This window comes from Bemisia tabaci, chromosome 6 (genome assembly GCF_918797505.1).
Source record: "Bemisia tabaci chromosome 6, PGI_BMITA_v3".
Classification (NCBI taxonomy): domain Eukaryota; kingdom Metazoa; phylum Arthropoda; class Insecta; order Hemiptera; family Aleyrodidae; genus Bemisia; species Bemisia tabaci.
Window position 1 is genome coordinate 2,078,207 of NC_092798.1, and position 10,588 is coordinate 2,088,794.

The 10,588-nt window shown below is 39.8% G+C and overlaps 1 non-coding gene across 1 annotated transcript; it reads right to left on the reverse strand.

The window, feature by feature from the left end:
• Window positions 1-8,267: 8,267 nt before the first annotated feature.
• Window positions 8,268-8,340, reverse strand: TRNAR-ACG (transfer RNA arginine (anticodon ACG)). The gene has a single exon. It is a non-coding gene; the product is annotated as a tRNA-Arg (tRNA).
• Window positions 8,341-10,588: the final 2,248 nt, after the last annotated feature.

Consider the following 10,588-nt stretch of genomic DNA (forward strand, 5'->3'; position numbering starts at 1 on the left):
AGCGTTGAATTTTAGGGGTGAATACGAGGAATCCGTATTCTGACAATGAGCTCTATCACAATTTCTCTCTGCATAAAATCCAGGCGATCAAAATGTGTGATACGACTATTTCAACGTCTAAGCCAGTAAAATTGCATAGGCATGTAAATACAGGCGCTTTCATTGTGGAGCTCGTGCGAAACTCATTATTCTTACAGCTATTTTTCCCGCATTTCCAATCGCTTCGCCTCGGTGAAAGCATTGAATATTCAGAGTTGAGATGAAAATTTTTTTGAGGGTACAAAAATATCATCTCACACGTTATCAGTGCGATAATTAAAGGGCTCGAAAGGGTGGAATGAGTGCAGTTTTTAAAATTTCAAGAAATACGTGTTCGCAGTTTTAAAATTACACACAGCCTTATAGCAGAAAGCAAGTTCAAGCTCACTTTTCGACGCTCAATAAGTAATTGAAAGTGAATTTTTCACAGAATTTGCTTTGACTAGTTTCAGTTGCATCCACTGAAATCTCGAATTTCATAGAGCCTTACGGTGGAAAGAAAGTTCAATCTCACTTTTTGATGGTTAGTAATTGTATTTATCCCGGTTTTGTCTTCCAAGGAACTCAATCTTGAGTCATTAATTTTTTAATTTTTGTCATTTTTGTCATTTAGACGTATTTCTGTTAGACGGAACTAAGCGCCAATTTTAGTTCATTTTGAGGATTTTAGAATCCCGGATAGCGCGTTCTGTCCAACGGAACTAAGCGCCTTGGAAAAGCATTGCGAGTACAGGACGGAACGAGCATCGCGTTCCGCAACACCCGCCAATCCAAGTCCCCCTCTCCCTTCTTCCCCCGATTACGCTTAGTTCCGTTTGATAGAAATACGTTCATTTTATATATCGACGGTGAAACTGCCAAACCACGTATCTCGGTTTGTGACATCGCAGACTTCCTGTCATACTTTATTTTTTAAATAGAAAACTACTCAACGTCAGTTCGTGAAAACTTCCGCGATTTTTCCTCTTTGTGCGGAGAAAAATCTGTGAAAATTGTAAGGAATGATAATGATTTGATCACCTTCAAAAAAATAAAATGTGAGTGGAGATTTTTAAACACCGCAAACGAGATACGTGGTCTGGTAGTTTAACCATCGATATTATTATTTTTTTATTCTTTATTTCTATTCCACAGAAATAAATGTTATGAATTTGCCCATCTTTGAACTTCTGGCATGTTTTTCGGACGAGAAACCCGGCAACGGGACTCAAAGCTACGGTGGCCGGCGCGCGCTCGACAAAGCCATTAAAAACGAAGCCGTTTCTCTGGGACTGCTTAGTCAGCCCTTTTAACGACCCGGCACTGATCGGCAATGCGAAAAATGTATTGTTACCGTCTTTTCCAGCCGGACTGACCGAGTGCCCATGTCCGCGCTTCCTTCTTTAATTATTCCACTGTCCTTTCACCTCGCTCATTGCAATCACCATTCTTCACTTTCGATGGGAATCAGATTGATTCGCATAGAGTGCCCATTGTCCCTTATTTTCCCCCGCACAGCACAATCGCTTCGTTCGGCGACTTGTCGACCGGAAAGTCGGACTCAACGCAAAATTTACGGCCGTGCCAAGAACAAGCGCCTCTTTTGGAGTATTTTACGGTATTACGTGAGGATAGTGGGGCAATTAAAAGCAAAGAGTTAATTTTTTAATTAACTCTTTGCTTTGCCTTTGGTGAAACTCGAATGGACCACCGGTTAAGAAGCGAATTTGGGCTCTAAAATCATGTTCCTACCTTGAAATTTTATGTTAAAAGTACAGTGAAAACGTAAAATATTTCCAACTACCAGTTAAAATAAAATAAATGAGGTTTTCTGCGCACATACCGATTGCACGTATAGGTTTTGAAACAGTCGACTGTTTTAAAGTAAAAAAATTAAAAACATGTTAAATTAAGTCCGTTTAAGTCAATAGGAAGTAAATTAAATTTAACATGCAACCAGGATTTCTTCCATGACTCATTTCTCTCATTTTTGGAGGAGAAAACATGTTACATGGCCGGTGCTTTCCGTTCATACTATAACTTTACTGATCTGAATTTTAAACAGCAGTTTCTGGAAGCTACGTTATTCGGACACATTTAAATCGAAAGAAGCTATATCCACTCCTATGTTAGCACCGAGATTCATCAGAATAAATGATTCCAAGGCTCAAATTGCCATAACTTTGGGCTAATTTGGCATTTTAAGACTTCTTGGTCTCGGGACGTTCGTAAGACACTCCTCTATGATCTGATATCATTAATTCAATTCTAAGTATTTGTGGACTAATTTGTCGTTTTCCGGACGAAGGAACATAACTTCATTCCAGGGTTGCAAAATTGACTCAAGCAATTCAATTTTTTTTTTACAAATGCGCACCTGTGGAGTGTTTGTTCAAATTTTCTCTAATTTTTACATGTGATCTTAAGAATTTTCAGTGAAATTTTCAGTTAGAAATGTCCCAAATTCTCGTGGTAAAAATGCAATTTGTGAGGGGAAATTTGGCAGCATTGAAATGTAGTTACGTTCTTTCGTGGGAGGAACGTAACTAAATTTCAATGCTGCCAAATTTCCCTTCACAAATTGCATTTTTACCATGAGAATTTGGGACATTTCTAACTGAAAATTTCACTAATAATTCTTATGCTATTATTATTATGCTGTATATATGCTATATTATGCTATTATATTTATACTAATTATGCTAAAAAAAACTTTGTACATAGGGTTTGCGTGTAACATAGTTCCTTTTAGCATAAATGCGTCCAATTTTCCATCTTCCCCAGTTTTGTCGTCCCCTTCCTCCAAGTTTTATGTGAAAAATTCGTAAAAACCTCCTGAAGGCACACGAATTACACTGGAACAATATTTTTCTCACTTATTTTCAACTTTCCGAAGCTTTGTGACCATTCTATCATCTGAATTCAGTGCATCTCGCACGTTTAAAATTCATCACCCATGTTTGCCCCAACCCGCGCAGACCTGCTCCACGTACGACCTCATCCAGAGTAGCAGCCGGTAGAAGACGTCTTCCTTTGATATTTTCTCACGCGTCGAGACGATCTAAAATGACGGCTCTTAACACCACACCGTGAGTTTACGCGGCGCTCCAAAGGCGGGTTTGAGAACCTACTTTCCTCCGATGCGCTTCGCAGTGGCCGGTGCAACGCAGCGCCGCAGCTGGGGGATCTTCAGACCTTAGAATTATGCTCCGCTCTTAATGGTTCTGATAACGAAGTTCATTCATTTTGTATTGTGACCTATTTAAAATTTGTATCGCCTGTGGTGTCGATAGTACTGTAGATCACCTACATACTGGGTGATTCAAGGTTAGACCGCTATCGCAGGAGCGCATTCCATGGATTGAAATAAGATTTTTTCTCAGGAAATGTTTTCTGAACGTGAATTTTCAGGGGGCTACAGTCCCCTAGAAGTTCTAAGAAGTAAATTGTTCCTCCTGCATGTTGGCAGCAGTAGGTAATAGTGCACCAAATCTCATGAAAAGTGGGTTGCATCCATAGTTGGATTGGATACGCTCGCTGGATTCATTGACAACATTAGAAAAATAGGAATACTTATCGAAAGTACTGCCGTGCTAAGGAAGAACGCCGTATGAACAGTCAAGAGTTGCCAAATTTCCTCCGTTAAAATGTTCAGTTTTGAGGAGTTTTATGGATATTTTTTCTTGCATTGTCTGGTAATTCAGGTCTGATTAAAAATACAATTTTATGGAAAAGCTCGAAGGAAAATATGTAAAAATTCCCCAGATAATTCATATTTTGCTAAAGGGAATCTGGCAACGTCTGCAGGCTCATACGGCTTTTTTTCTCGGTACGGCAGAATATACCTCCTTCGTCCCTATTTTCTTCGTTTTCTCGGATTAGGACTGAAAAAGACTTTTCTCTTCCGAAGTTCTGCTAAAATACATGCGTTTAAATGGGAAATGTCGCCAGATGACGTCACTATGCGGTGCATTTTCTCACATTTAAACCTATTTTCATACGATTTCCAATGGCAGAAAAAAATTCTAAAAAATACTGCAAAGTCAGCTTTTCAGGCTTTTTCAGATTAAAAAATAAAAAATGTGCGTGCAAATTCTGCAATCCCGGAAGGCGCCGTCGGAAACCCATGTAATTCCCGGTAGAACTGGCAACCGCGGAGAGGCGGCGGGGAAATCTGGAGTAGGTCTAGGTGTAGAGCACGGGTACGGGTAGGATGGGGCTGAGTTGGGCACTTGGCTAGGAGGCCACGGTCTCGGTGTAACCCGGATAGAAGAGGCGCCCCGGGGCCCCGCGGCCCAAGACGGGGGGCTCGAGCTTGCACCCAGACCCAGACCCGACCGGCACCGGCCACTACCATTCCCATTCACCTGCACGCGGGCACGCCGCACGCCGCACAACGACCACTTCCCGCCTTATCACGTTCACTCCTTACGCCTCTTCGTCCTCACGAGCATGCTTATCCGCCCCGTTGCCAGCTCCCGCCACCGTCGCAATGGACCACTAGACAAGATACGAATTTAAGCGATCTGATAAAAGTTCCTTAACCATAATTTCACGTGAAACACGATTCGCACAACGAAAATCACTGAAACCAACTCCTAACGAAGATATTAACGTTTTTATTTAACATTGGTTACGAGGAATTTCAACTGCCCGCTCACGAGAAACTCAAAGCTTTACGTGAGTCAAATCGCGCACTACAACGGTTTCAGCAAGCTTCTTAAACGAGCAATGTTCATTCCCAACCATGTGTTTTTCAAACTATAAGCAATTTGCTATAGCTGAGCCAAAGCGTCAAAATTGAGGTTGCCAGGTTTTTAAATCGCAGATACTGTCATGATAACGTTTAGCGCGCGATGCGAATCACGTAGAGCATTGAGTTTTCATGAGCGGGTGGTTTGAATTTACTCTCAGGAATCATTAAATATCTTCGTAAGGAGTTGATTTCGGTAAATTTCGTAGTGCGCATCGTGTTTTACGTGAAATTTTGGTTAAGAAACATGTATCATAATGCTGAAAGTACCCTGTCTAGTGGTCCATTCCCAAAAAATGAAAATAACCCAACGCTAGGGGTCAAGGACGAACTCGTTTAGTCCTGCGGGCTGATTGTTGAAATGGATAGGCAAAGCTGTAGAGAGAGAAGACTTAGGGAGTATGGGACGATCCTATCGGTAGAAATGGTTGGTTCCTACGGACTTAGGGAAAAAATGATGAACTGACTGTGCTTCCGGGACTTTATGTCTACCTACCTTTCGTCCATTAAATAAATGTCCACCGCTGTGGACATAAATAGCGCAAAACGTTAAGTCCAGTCTTTTTTAAGTCCACATGATTTAATGTCTAACCATGAATACGTCCAAAATTGTCCAAATTGTGGACATGTTATGTCCACATTCTTTTCTTCTCATTTAAATGACAGGAACCACCTCAAAAATAAATGCATACTACTACCACCTTCATTCTTAAAAACATTTCATTCAGGAATCAAGTCGTGAAAAAGAACAGACTCTAAGAGCAGAAAAAAACATATGTTCATGTGTACACTGTGCGAATATGATAAGATGAAAACCAAAGAGGGAGCCTAGGAAACGCTCCAATGCCAAATCAAACATTTTTCGGTAACAGATGCAGTCAAAATTGAAAGTCCTCTTTAACTAGTTATTTCGTGCGCCTTCAATCTTGTAGGATACTGTGCAACGCCTCTGACGCGGAATAGTTGCTTAAAGCGTTGCGGCGCGGCAGGAAACCAGCGTGACACGCGCATAGGCGCCTACAAACCTAACGGGATACTTCACGCGTTGCGCAATGCGTGAAGTATCCCGTTAGGTTTGTAGGCGCCAGTGCGCGTTCTGCGCTGCCAACACGCCGCTCCGCTCTGCGTTAGGCTCTAATATTTAAACTCGCGGAGTCAGCGTTTTTCAGCTCATGATTTTGAAAAGTTTGCACCCTCTGCATTGATTATTCTCTTTTAAACTGATGAAAAAGAAATATGTACTAATGGAAAATATAATAGTGGTTCTGTGTCAAATTTAATGATTTCCAAAGCATTCAAATTTATTCTTTTATGTTTTGGGCTTTTACTGTGCTGCAGCGTGGTGTAAGCGCAACCAAACGCTCAAAATTGGACGTATTTGACTCAAGGAGGTCGATGTACAAATAAGTTAAAAACAAAAAATTGCTTGCTTCTTAGTTTTTTTCCTCTTTTATAAATTTTTGTATAGTTTCTTTCATCACAACTACGGCTCATTGAGATTCATATCGATGCCATTGCTTGGAAAAGGTTTTACAAATATTTACCACCTTTTAAAAATGTAAATGTTTTTAAAACGAAGTAATCAATTTCAAAAAAAAAGAATGTACATTTAAGGCGTATTTTATATCGGAAATTTCAAGGATAGAAATGAAACCAAGTATTTACCAAAGACAATTTGAAAAGATGAATGAAAAGAAGAAATTAACATTCCATTTAAAATATGAGTTACGATAACAACACCTCATTCTCTCTTAATTTTCTCATTTCGATATTGTCAATATAATTTTCCACACGGACTAAAATATGACGCTTGAATTTGATTTTAGTGGACTTTACATTTGTGGACTTAAGTTAGTGGACGTTTAAGTAACGGACTTAACAATAGTGTGGGCTTTAGAACGGTGGACGTAAAAATTGTGGACGAAAAGTCTGTGGACGTAAAAAAAAGTGGACATAAAGTCCGTGTATCCTGACTGTTCTGCCGTGCTAAGGAAGAACGCCGTATGAATCTTCAGGCGTTGCCAAATTTCCTTTGATACAACACGAATTTCCCGGTACACTTATGAATATTTTCCCTCCAATTTTTCAGGTAATTTTGTTCGCAATTTTACCCACAGTTCCTGAAAATTTCAAGGAAAAATATTAACAACTTTCCTCAAAAATAAGCATTTTAATGAAGGAAATTTGGCAACTCCCGGATGTTCATACGGCGTTCTTCCTTAGCACGGCAGTGTTGGACCTCTCGTGGATTGCCATTAGTTAGTCTATTATTTACCTCCTTTGTCCATCGCAACCACCTGCCTCCACCAATTGGATCCCTCCATATCCCTTTTGTCTCCTCTGTCTATAGCTTTGTCTATATCTTGGGGGCCTAAAGGTCTCCAGAGGACTCAGTGAATCAGTGACCATAATCTCCCTTTATAGAGGTACTCTACTGGTAGCGATCAACGGCAGATCGCTCAGTCCTGCATCATGAAACTCAACGAATACCGTTGATGCATAAGCCAATGGGAATCAGAGTGACGTCGGAGTGAACTAGGGTTCCTCCCGACGATTATCTTTCTCACTTGACGACAGTGTAGAGCTATATCTCTCCGGCGCGAGATTCATTTTTCTCAATATTATTTTATGGTGTGTACGTATAAAACATCAAGAGAATTTCATATCTGCTTATGAAAAATGAAAAATGAGAACAAAAGCTTGCCTCGCAAAAAAATAGAACAAGAACGCACAATCCCAGCACGCGTGTAAATTGAAAAACACCGCGCGACGATATTGACCATAAAACCTGGATACAACTATTCGTGTTCATTGGATGTCCATATTGCATGCACGGAAATTTGAAGGGGCTTTGGTTATCCGTGCCACTAGTGCAGCGGCACGCTCGGTCGCAAGTCGCTAGGGAGACTCACAGCAGTCATAGCCGACGAAAACGAAGTACGCAAGAAGATGAGGTAAAAATCAAGGTTGGATGAAGGTTATTTACAATACCATTTTAATATTGATGACCCTTCAGGCAACATTGACTCACGTTTGACTAAGAATTTGATTCGCAAAAGTGAGTATAATAATATTCTTAGTAAAGGACCTTAATACAATTCTGAAATGAGGGATTCCTGATAATATTTGTTATGAATTACATCTATAAAACACCTGTTTGTAAAAAAATCAACTGTTTCATCTGAAAATATCCGATGTTCTTATCTCATGATGAGTTTAACCTAATTCTTTGAACGAAATTGAAATGAAGTCATTTTCTCATTTGTTAACAGATTGGCATGAATTTCATCAGGGAATTCACAATGAAAATAATGTGCCGAATTCATCCAATTTTGAAATTTTCACCTAGTTTTTGCCACAAGAAAAATGAGGAAACCCCGAATTAAAAAAAGAGAGCGAAATGTAACCTCTGGCAGCAATTTCTTACTTCGTATACTAACTTTATCGGTTGCGTCACTTTAATGGAATGAGTATATCAGCTCTCATAAAATTTGAGCGACCCTGCCAGGATTCGAACCTGGAATCTTCTGATCCGTAGTCAGACGCGTTATCCGTTGCGCCACAGGGCCGATTGATCGATTGAAAACACATGTTAATTTTAGCTTTTCTACATAACGCCTCACAGCGCGTGGGAAATCATGCTATACAAAATATTGCACACACAAATACGTGCATCGAGGTAATGAAAAAAACACCTGATTATTATTTGCTGATGCGGCAAATTCGTTCAACCGCTCGTAATCTGTAATAGTGATTTAGTTTATTTTTCTCGTCGAAAGTTATCGTAGGTATAGCTTCAATGCAAATCGTCCAAAACCCCTCGGGGAAGTGCTTCGATGAAGAGGATTTGCGTATTCATTCGTTTAATAAAATGATTTTGCTCTAATTTCTGCTCCGAAATATCATCTTCGTATATCTATGAAATTTATGACTCATTAATTTTAATTTTTCATCCCGACTGACTATCAGAGGGAGGAGGGGGAAGTGACATTTTTATGTCTCTCACGGAGCGCTGTAAACTCTAAGACCGGATTTTTTTATGATATGAGGTTGAGATTTGCCAATCTCATGGTAACTACACCCATAGAGTTATGTACATTCGATGCCATGATTAAGATATAATCGATATTAGAATTTTAAATTGAAGAGCGTGGTAAATGAAGGGTCCCAGTACATTTTCGTAACACCTAGAATAATCGGATGCAGATAAATGTATGGGTGAAATATTGCACTGGGTTTGTGACGATCTAAAAAAAATTTGAACTGGGTTTGCAAGACTATGAGCTCAGATATATGCCATTTCGTTAATTGATGAAAGTGTTCGATTCCATTGTACGAGGGGCGTTCAATAAGTAAGTATCCCCCCTCTCTAAAATCAATAAGAATGTACCAATTTTCAAAAACTTGGGCTCAAAATCTTCCTTAGGATATACTGAGTTCAACAAAACAAACCGCAACAAAATCGGACCATGTGCGGCCGAACGCGAGCCGTTTGAACGCGCCGAAGTGCACACCGCTCCCGCCAAATCCGCGGTTTGAAGTCCGCGACAAGAGAAGAGCCTCTCTGCCAACGCTTCAGTCGTTCATCACTGACGAAAATTACGGTAATAAATGGCAAAAAAGACCACTATTTATTCCCTTTTCTGAAATCTGAACTGGGGGAGTTCATTTTGAATCAGCGGTAGAGGTCAAACAAGCCGTCAATACTTTCATCCCCAGCCAGTTGAAAGACCTCTACACGCACGGTATCCAAAAGCTGTTCTCTTAGTCTCACAATCAGTATCAGACCTGCTTGGATCGAGCTGGTTATGTGGAGAAGTGAGGTAAGCCCTTTATTTTACAAAAACTTCTTTGATTTTTCGTCAGTGATGAACGACTGAAGCGTTGGCAGAGAAGCTCTTCTCTTGTCGCGGACTTCAAATTTCCGCGGATTTGGCGGGAGCGGTGTGCACCTCGGCGCGTTCAAACGGCTCGCGTTCGGCCGCACATGGTCCGATTTTGTTGCGGTTTGTTTTGTTGAACTCAGTATATCCTAAGAAAGTTTTTGAGCCCAAGTTTTTGAAAATGGGTTCATTCCTATTGATTTTAGAGAGGGGGGGATACTTACTTATTGAACGCCCCTCGTAATTTCTCTTTGGTACATCTTCCTTGTCGCAGCAGATTATTTTCAAGACACAATTTATCGTTTTCCGGACAAAAGATCGTAACTTCATTCTAAGGTTATAAAATTGACTTAAATACTTTGCTTCTTTACAAAAATTCATCCGTAGGATTTTTCCCAAAATTCTCCTGATTTTAGCACGAGATCAGACGAAAATTCGATGAAATTTGCAGCTAAAAATGCCCAAGATTCTTTAGCTGAAATTGCAAATTGCTAGAGGAAATTTGGCAACATTGAAATTTAGTTACGTTCTTTCGTGGAGAAAACAACGAACTGGGCGGCATTCGCCAGAACCAGACTAACTTCATCAGATATTACCAATTCCTGCTCATATTTAATTTTTAATTTTAAGAAAAGTAAAATTATTCTGCATTGAAAATTTGCATGGTGGTACATTCTGAAGATTGTAAGAGCAATTCACAGAAAGATATCAGGCCTTATTTTGCGTAGTTTTTTGTAAAAAAAAAAAAAAAAAAAAAAAAAAAAAAAGAATTTGAGAGAAAATTTGGCAACGTGAAATGAAGTTAAGTTGATTAAGTCGTCTAATTCTTTCAATGTAGATGCCACTGAGAAAGTAAGTGTATTTCACGTGCGGCCGTCTTTACATCATCAGCTCCCGAGTTTCAAACATCTTTTCTGAAAGTATGCAAATTTTG